Source organism: Lycium barbarum, chromosome 10 (genome assembly GCF_019175385.1).
Source record: "Lycium barbarum isolate Lr01 chromosome 10, ASM1917538v2, whole genome shotgun sequence".
In the NCBI taxonomy this organism is placed as follows: Eukaryota; Viridiplantae; Streptophyta; class Magnoliopsida; order Solanales; family Solanaceae; genus Lycium; species Lycium barbarum.
The window spans coordinates 103,336,574-103,347,342 of record NC_083346.1 but is presented as its reverse complement, the minus strand read 5'-3'; positions in this window follow the sequence as shown (position 1 = coordinate 103,347,342).

Below are 10,769 nucleotides of genomic sequence, written 5' to 3'. Positions count from 1 at the left end.
CCACCTGATCAGCTGGCTTATCATCCCGGACGCGGGATATATGGGTGAGCCGGTGTATATCAGCGCTATGTGGGTGAGCCGACATTGTTCGACGTTATGATATGACCTACCATGTCATGACCAGACATGCTATGCTATGATATGATATGATACGCTATGATACGCTACGCTATGATAAGATATACTATAACAGGCTATGCTATGATACGATAAGCCATGTTATGACATGATAAGCTATGCTATGATATGACGGGCCATGCTACGATATGATATGATACGACACGCCATGATAGTGCAGAATGTAATATGATAAAACATAAACTGATTTAAACCCTATTTTCCATGTCTATGAAAAAGAAATGTTTCAAAGAGAAAAAGACAAGCCTACATGACAGCCGGCCTGAAAGGGGCCTCTCTAAGTGCAGGTTACTTTCTTATCTCATTATACGCACTATGACTCCATGATACTATTAATCGTACTCTATGTTACTATTTGTATTATCTTCCATGCCTTACATACTCGGTACACTATTCGTACTGACGTCCCTTCTTGTGGACGCTGCGTTTCATGCCGCGCAGGTCAGCAGACAGGTGGAGTTGATCATTAGAAGCTCTGCCAGCCGTACTTAACAGCGCTCCAGTTGTTCCGGAGCTCTACATCATTGGTACTATTTTGTGTATGTATTTTCGGGCACGACAGTACTCGGCCCTGTCTATGTATAAGTGTACTATGTCTAGAGGCTCGTAGACAGCTATGCACAGTCAGTTATGTACAGTAGATATGTGGTATATTGGCGTCTTAATGTTGTTGTATTAAGTGATGACAAAGTTTACCAGTCTATGTTCATAATGACGCTGCTAATGTTAATGCTCGAAAAAAAATATATGGCACTGTTCATACTGCTTGCTAAGAGGTAAAGGTAAAACGATAGACAAGGGGTGCTCGGTTCAGGTATCGGGTACTCGTCACGGCCCCTAGTCGGGTCGTGACAGAAGTGGTATCAGAGCAGTTCGGTCCTAGGGGTTTGTCTACGAGCCGTGTCCAGTGGAGTCTTGTTTATGGGTGTGTAGCGCGCCACACTTATAGACGGGAGGCTGCATGGCATTTAGGAAATATGACCTTCTTTGTATCCTAAGATCGTGCGATAGAGCTATGCTACCAGGCTTCCATGTTCCTTTTCTAATCCTATGTTATGGTTTCAGTAATGCCGCCAAAGAAGAAAGCTAGGGCAGCCCAGAAGGGCGAGACGGTGGCTGGGAGAAGAGTCGAACGGGAGCTAGAAGAAGGAGAATCTCATAATGAAGCTCCCCCTCAGACTTTTCCTGCTCCCCCTGCACCAGCAGAGCAGGAAACCGTTCTAGCCCCCGCACCTCCAGTTCCACCGCCAGCAGTTCCGGGCCAGCAGATGGCAGAGGCCATCCAGTTATTGACCCAGTTAGTTGCCGCACAGGCTCAGCGGCAAGATGTAGACCTGGGAGATAGGGCGGTAAGCGCAAGGGCCGGTGACTTTATTACCCTGAAGCCGCCAGAGTTTTATGGATCGAAACCGGAGGAAGACCCGCAGAATTTTATAGATGAGATACTGAGGACTCTGAGGATTATGCATGCTTCGGATACGGAGTCCGTAGAGTTGGCTTCATATAGGCTGCGGGATGTGGCAGTTCTATGGTACAGCAGCTGGATAGCATCGAGGGGAGCAAATGCACCCCCTCCGGTTTGGCAGGAGTTCACTGAGGCGTTCCTGCGCCATTTCCTACCGCCAGAGGTTCGACAGGCTCGAGCCAACATGTTCTTGAGCCTGAGACAGGGAAATATGAGCGTTCGCGAATACAACCTCCGTTTTAACTCGTTAGCCAGGTATGCCCCAGCCATGATAGCTGACAGGGGAGATCATGTGCACCGATTTATGAGTGGGCTAGGGCCACATTTGGTTAAGGAATGCTTGACGGCTTCACTCCAGGACGGGATGACTATTACTCGAATCCAGGCCCACGCCCAAAATCTGGAGGAACAATATCAGCCACGGCGAGAGGAGTGTTACCCAGATAGGGGTTCCAGAAAAAAAGGCAGGTTTTCCAGGACTAGAAGCGAGTACAGAGGGGGACAGGCACAGGAGCAATTCAGGTATTCAGACCAACCGGCGGCCAGTGCACCTCCTCGATTTGCGGATAGGGGATTTGACTGTTCTACTTATTCGGGAGCAGGTCAGGACACTAGAGCTTCGGGGTCCCAGTATAGAGTTGAATCCAGCAGGATGATGCCACCCCCGCCACGGTGTACCCGGTATGGCAGGCCACACTCGGGACAGTGTTACCGGGATACAGGTGCGTGTTATGCTTGCGGACGGACTGACCATTTGATGCGAGATTGTCTGCTAAGGAGTGAGAGAAGCAGAGCTCAGCCCGTCGGGTCAGCAGTGAGTTCATCCCCGTCCGTGCGCCCTCCGGGACAGGCCTCCCAGGCCCCAGCAGGCCGTGGCCGAGGCAGAGGAGGGACACCCAGTTCAGCCGGCCCTCCACACCGTATATATGCATTGACAGGATGGCAGGATCCTGGACCTTCCACCGATGCGGCCGCAGGTACACTTCCGGCATCTTTTCTATATATATGGATGTTAAATTGAATTGGGTTTTTACTTTATCTTGCACTTTCCCTTGTATTACGGGACATATAAAGAATTCGGGAAAATTCAGGACAAGAGCAGCCATACACACGAGTAAAAAGTGAATATTAGTGATTTCGAAGGCTAAAATAGTCGTTGAAAGAGAGAGATGCGTTACGAGGGCGTTTTGAACATTGTTAAGACCCCAACTCGTCCCATATTATGTGATATAGGCAGTACGTGGAAGCGGAGGTAAAAATACTAACACCGAGACACTAAAATGCATTAAAGTTTCAAGGTTAAGCGTGCTCAGGTGAGAGTAATTTCATGATGAGTGACCCCCTTGGGAAATATGCTGAAAATTTCATGAATGCGGAAATAAGAGACGAGTGTAAGAGTAGACAACCCAAAGTAAATTGGGGTGTGAAAAGTGGTTAGAAACCCCATACGAGTCATATAGGCCGAGACGGACTAAACTAACAGAAAAGGGGAAGGCATGACAACAGAAAGCTTTGAGGATGAAGGAGAAAAGTACAAATGTCACAGGGTGAGACCGATATTGAGTCCACGCTAGCTAAGGCAAGAAATCCCTGATATGGCGATATCCGGGGACATGTATAGTGAGGGAATAGACGCGGCGGACGCCGCGAAGAAAGGATTACCACCGTAGAGATCGCAAAAGGCAACCCAAGCTTCTAAGATGGATATGCTAAGTGACATGAGGTATCTACAAAGGAGACCTCCCCGAAGCATTATACTACGCTATGAGGCCAGTCTAACATTCGAGGACGAATGTTTTAAAAAGGGGGGGGGGATGTTATATCTCGCGTTTCGTGCAATCGGATAATTCAAGACAATCGCGGGAAGACAACAAGCAAAGCAATATTTTATGTTGTTTGGCACATGAGTTGCTTATGAAAAGTCTAGAAGTGGAAATATGGAGACAGACGAAGGGCAAATTTGGAAGTTGGAAAAAAAATATTTCATAAATTATAAGAACTAGCCAATAATGCAAAGTGGGCTTGAAAGTAATTTTTTTTGGAAAATTACTAGGCCCAACCGGCCATATATGGGACCAAGCCCATGTGGAATAAAAATTTATGAATTAAATAGGTGATAAATCCATAGTTATCTCATAAGTCTCTAGAAAATTCAAGGAGAAACAAGAACAAAAGAAAGAGGAGAAAACCCCTTAGGGCTATTCGGCCATAGTGAAAATCCAAAAAACAAATTGCAAAAATTCCCTCAAAAATCATTTTCTACCAAGTAGAGGGTGCTTAACAAGGTGGAGTTGTTGTTGAAGCAAGAAAGCTTCATAATCATACAAGTTGCCAAGACATAGGCAAGTGAGAAGTTGAAGAAGAAAGGTGAGTTTTGATCTTGTTTTATGAGTTATGCATGGTTTATATGTGTTGTAGTATGCTAAAATGAATGAAATTCATGAAGGAGAGGAATATAGCATATGGCCGTGTATATATATATGTGTGTGTAGGAGTCATACTTTAATTATTTTAATTAGTGTTTGGTTGTTATGGTTGTAAATGATATGTGGAAAATGGAAGTTGAATGAATTTGGATAGAATGTAGTTGTGTGTACATGATATGGCCGTGTAGTGTGTGGTGTGTATGTGGCCGTGTATACTTGATGTATAGTCGTGTATATTGGTGAGTTGTGAAAGAATAATGAGTGAGTTGTGAAAGAATAATGAGCGAGTTGTAATTAATATCTTAGTCGTTGTGTTGTAGATGTTATATCGCAAATAAAGACTTGATAAGTTTGGTGAAGTATTGGTAATTGGAAGATTGTGTATATTGAAAAATAATGTTCTTGCATGGATAGCATGTAATGATATTAGTATGATGTTGATGGAATATATATTGTAAGTTTGCTATTGTGTTCATTGAAGTTGGAAGGCTTTGAAGAAAGTGGTAAATTGAGATCATGCATCTTGAATGAAATATGTGAATCGCGAGTGTAGTTGTTGAATTATGTTAATAGTTTGGCCGGGTTTGAATTCCCGGATTGGGATTGATGAGAAATTGGTTGTGTGGAATGTTGAGAATGGTATATTTACAGAGGAAATGCTGCCGAAATTTCGGTAGCCAAGTGTTTCCTTAAGATTCTAACTCTAAATATCCTAGTAAGAGTTTTGGTAAACATGACCAATTCGCAGATTTTGACGAGATTGCAACGTGAATTTGGAATAGCAAAAGGAGCGGAAAGAGGTATGTAAGGCTTTCCCCTTCTTTCTATGGCATGTCTTAGATGTAATAAGTCGGGTACGAGCCTCGGGGACAACCCTATTCCCCGGAATTCGCACCTAAAGTTTTTCACTTTTTGTTCAATCGAATTGAACTAGAAAGTGTGCAAAATGATGGAAAGACCTCCTAGACCCCTATAACTTGCGTAAATGGGACCCGATTACCCTAGAACCCTCACAAGTAATGCCATGACGTGTAACATATGCAAATAGTATACGCTACCTCATCCGGCCGGGTGGGCCCGTTACTCTCGGATTTTCCTTATAGTCTTGCTTGATTTACTTGAAGTGAATCTAAAGGGAACCGTTAATCCCGATTTCGTTACCAAATGATAAGTACTATGACTCCTCTAACGAGGATATTTCCATGATGATAATGATAACAATGATGTTAGACAAGAGGATATGCCTATGATACGTACTATCGGAACGACGCTATGACTAAGATGACTAAGCTAAGTATCTTATGTAAACATGGAAGTGATAAACTGATTTTTGAATCTTATTTATATTTCCTAGCTATGACTTTATTTTCTAAAGATTTCAAAGTCTATGAACTGACATCTATGATGCCCCGATTTCATTTTACGGTTACCTTAATATTATTCTCCGTTGATAGTCTCACAAATACTTGTTCCTTCAAGGTGGGACAAAGCTATCACTAGCATCCCATAATGTAATCGGAGGTCACCGACCTTACGTCACTCCGATGACTATATGATTTTTCCTTGGGCTCCCTTGCGTGCTTATATGATATATATATATAAAACATGTATATATATATATAAGATATGTATAAGTATATAAAACATGTATACGTATATAAGATATGTAAATGTATATAAGACATGTAGATGTATACAAGCTATGTATATGAATACAAAGATATGTATACGTATATAAGATGTGTACATGCATACAAAGTACATATATGCAAACTATGTATATGAACCTGGGCTGGGGGGAAGGGATATATGGGGGAAAGGGAAGGGAAATATGTTTCACTGCCACCTGATCAGCTGGCTTATCATCCCGGACGCGGGATATATGGGTGAGCCGGTGTATATCGGCGCTATGTGGGTGAGCCGACATTGTTCGGCGCTATGATATGACCTACCTTGTCTTGACCAGACATGCTATGCTATGATATGATACGATACGCTATGATACGCTACGCTATGATAAGATATGCTATAACAGGCTATGCTATGATACGATAAGCCATGTTATGACATGATAAGCTATGCTATGATATGACGGGCCATGCTACGATATGATATGATACGACACGCCATGATAGTGCAGAATGTAATATGATAAAACATAACCTGATTTAAACCCTATTTTCCATGTCTATGAAAAAGAAATGTTTCAAAGAGAAAAAGACAAGCCTACATGACAGCCGGCCTGAAAGGGGCCTCCCTAAGTGCAGGTTACTTTCTTATCTCATTATACGCCCTATGACTCCATGATACTATTAATCGTACTCTATGTTACTACTTGTATTATCTTCCATGCCTTACATACTCGGTACACTATTCGTACTGACGTCCCTTCTTGTGGACGCTGCGTTTCATGCCGCGCAGGTCAGCAGACAGGTGGAGTTGATCATTAGAAGCTCTGCCAGCCGTACTTGACAGCGCTCCAGTTGTTCCGGAGCTCTACATCATTGGTACTATTTTGTGTATGTATTTTCGGGCACGACAGTACTCGGCCCTGTCTATGTATAAGTGTACTATGTCTAGAGGCTCGTAGACAGCTATGCACAGTCAGTTATGTACAGTAGATATGTGGTATATTGGCGTCTTAATGTTGTTGTATTAAGTGATGACAAAGTTTACCAGTCTATGTTCATAATGACGCTGCTAATGTTAATGCTCGAAAAAAAAATATATGGCACTGTTCATACTGCTTGTTAAGAGGTAAAGGTAAAACGATAGACAAGGGGTGCTCGGTTCAGGTATCGGGTACTCGTCACGGCCCCTAGTCGGGTCATGACAACCATACTCCAAGTAGCCAGATCTCTCAGATTTCAAGCTGCAGTTCCATTAAAATTCTGGGGTGAATGTGTCTCTACAGCAGTCTATATTATAAATAGACTGCCCTCCAAGGTGCTAAAGTCTAAATCTCCCTTTGAACTGTTATATCTACACCCTCCTAACTTGTCACATATTAAAGTGTTTGGCTGCCTATGTTATGCTGCAAGTCCTACTCTCTTGGACAAGTTCTCCTCAAGAGCTATTCCCTCAGTGTTTATGTGGTACTCCTCAACTCAAAAGGGATATGTTCTGTATGACATCCATTCTAAAACATTTCTAGTCAACAGAAATGCTATATTTCAAGAAACTGTTTTTCCCTTCAAGGACTTGTCCCCTTCCAACAATCCTGTATTTCCAGTACTGGATGTGCTTACTCATCCATCCAGCCTTGAGTCTCTCCATCTACCTATTGAACAAGGAACAACTGAGTCACCACAAGGTGGTGTACAACCTGGTGTTGGTGGTCCTACTACTGCAACATGTCCAGAGGAAGTCCAATTCCAGATACATGATGATACTACAAATCATACTCCTGAGGGTCCAGCTGGTTCTTCTCAAGAAAGTCCTACTGGTCACACTGCAGCCCCTATTGAGACTAGGAAATCAGCCAGACCAAGCAAGCAACCCATTTGGATGCAAGATTATGTTGTTCAGGCACCCAAGTCTAGGTGCAAACATCCTATGGCTCAGCATGTCTCTTATGAGCAGTTGAATCCTTCTTACAGACTTGCCTTGTCTGCATATACTAGTATCTCAAAACCTTCATCCTTTAAAGAAGCTGCAACAGATCCTGGTGGATTGAAGCTATGAGAGTAGAAATTGCTGCCTTAGAAGACAATCAAACATGGTCTTTGGTGGATTTACCTCCTGATCATAAGGCCATTGGGTGTAGGTGGATTTACAAGGTCAAATACAAGTCTAATGGTGAGGTTGAAAGATTTAAGGCCAGGCTAGTTGCCAAGGGCTATAGCCAAAGAGAAGGCCTGGACTATGGTGATACCTTCTCCCCTGTGGCCAAAATGGTGATTGTTAGAACCATTGTGGCCATTGCTGCTTCTAGACAGTGGTATATCTATCAAATGGATATCCATAATGCATTTCTGAATGGGGACCTGATTGAAGATGTGTATATGAGGATTCCTGGTGGGTTTGCAAAGCAGGGGGAGTCTCATAAGGTTTGCAAACTCAACAAGTCCCTTTATGGCCTAAAACAGGCTCCTAGGCAGTGGAACTTAAAACTCACTGAGGCCTTAGTCAATATGGGATTTCAGCAAAGCCACTATGATTACTCCCTATTCACAAGGAGGAGTGGTGCTGATACTGTGATAGTACTGGTATATGTAGATGATCTACTGATCACAGGCAACAACCAACAACTTCTGTGTACAACAAGAAAGGCATTGCAACATACATTCAAGATGAAGGATCTTGGAGAACTTAAGTTCTTCTTGGGTATTGAATTTGCAAGGTCTAACAAGGGAATAGTGATGTGTCAAAGAAAGTATGCTTTAGAGTTGATAGCTGAGGCTGGGCTGGGAGGAGTCAAACCAGCAGGAACACCACTTGAGTTCAACCAAAAACTCACTTCAGCACAGTATGACACTTGGAAACAAGACAAAGAAGCAACTGAGTGCAAGACTAACAAAACTACAACTGAGAACAAAACTAGAATGGAGGATGAAGTTCTTGGAGATCCAGGACCATATCAAAGGCTGGTTGGAAGGTTGTTGTATCTTACAATGACCAGACCAGACTTAGCATTTGCAGTTCAAGTCCTAAGCCAATATATGCACACACCTAAACAGTCTCATTGGGAGGCAGCACTCAGAGTAGTGAAGTATGTCAAAGAAGCACCAGGTCTTGGACTGTTGATGCCATTAGGAATCACAAATGAACTAGTTGCATATTGTGACTCTGATTGGGGTGGATGCTTGGAGTCCAAGAGATCAGTAACTGGATATCTAGTAAAGTTGGGTGGAGCCTTGATTTCTTGGAAGTCAAAAAAACAAGAAACTGTATCAAGGAGTTCTACAGAAGCAGAATTCAGAAGCATGGCCTAATGTGCAGCAGAAGTAACTTGGCTAGTTGGAATACTAAAAGAACTAGGAGTCCAAATTGATCTACCTGTGACAATGATATGTGACAGTAAAGCTGCCATTCAGATTGCAGCTAATCCCATCTTTCATGAAAGAACAAAGCACATTGACATTGATTGTCATTTTGTAAGAGAAAAAATTGCTCAAGGAATGCTGAAGACTGAACATATACACACAAAGGAGCAGATAGCAGACCTGTTCACTAAGAGTCTTGGAAGAGCTCAGCATCAATATCTGCTAGGAAAATTAGGACTCAAGAACCTGTTTCAACCATCAACTTGAGGAGGAGTGTTAACTAGACTAAGTGTTAGCAAGTTAGCATGGTTGAGTTGAAGTGTTAAGCATGATCAAGTTAGCTAGTTAGTTAGGGAGTTAGTTGAGCATTATATATACTAGAGCTAAGTAATTGTAAGCCTTAAGTTGTCAAATGATCAGAGATCACTCAATATGTAAATATTCTCTCTCTATAACTAACTTCCTCTCTATAACTAACTTCCTTCTCCTCCAAGCTAGCTGCATTGTTGGTCACTCGTTTTTTATCAATCTAACCTCCATTAATGGAGCTTTCATATATAACCGAATGTTGTAAACTAGTTAGGTTAGTGAGAATATTCAAGTACCAGTCAATTAGATAAAGAAATATCAGTACACATAGAATAGTAAAAATCTCTAAAGTCATACGACAAATCTGGGTAACTATTTTTTAAACTTAAATATAGGATCGACAATAATGACAAGAGTGATTCCTTAAAATCCATTATAAAATACAAGTTTTAAACGTGAGAACAATGATTGAGGAAAGAAATCGTAGAACTTGCAAAAAATTCTTCCCTGAAAATGGAACACAAGTCCAAGGCATTAGAATGCTCAGATGCACCTGCTTCAAATCTCATCTTCTTGATCCCTGCTTCTTCTACAAATCTTGAAGCGCAACATGAATCTGGGAATCCAGTTCTCTTTGAGTCCTTCTCAATACCTCAAAGTTATAGTGCACTTCCATCATGAGGAGCAAGAGAGATGCAAGCCCTTTGTTGAAAAATTATACTAGGTAAATATGGAAAAATGATTTTTTTTTCTTTTTTGCTGCTGAATACCCTTAGCACGAAAGTTTTTTTTTCTTGAATCCTCTTGTTTGAACTTCTGACTCTGCCATTGGCTTTCATATTGTTATATTTTTCTCTAAATTCTAGATGTGGCTTAAGAGGGAGGCTAGCAAAACTTTGCTTTAGGTCAAAAAAATGTGAAGCCCCAATTTTTTTAATTAATTGTAAATATGATTTTATTTTTGCTCAGACAATATTGAAATTTGAAATGTAATAAGAAAGAAAATCTGTCTGCTTTTTATCATAGAACTATTTTCGAATTTTGAATTGAACCAGCACATCTTCATATTAGAAAATAAGATTTTATACAACATTCAAGAAATTATATTGCAAACACATGATTAACATCTTATTAACTTAAATTAATCCTTACTAATATAAATAACAATAATATCAATATGTAAAGTTAAGGTTTTATGTCTTTAAAAGATATTATACTATAAACAACAGGTCTGGAAAAAGAAAGAAAAATGAGAACAATGAACATAGACCACTTATTAACAAAATTGATTTTCAGCCACTAATTTTATTGACCAATCTTGCTAAATTTCATGTCGGATAGATGAGTAACCTTTATAATACTTTAAGTCATCGGACAATCTTTATCAGAAAACAAAGATGGACGATCTTTCATGCTCCTGGATAACTTCACTATCTTGGAAATTAA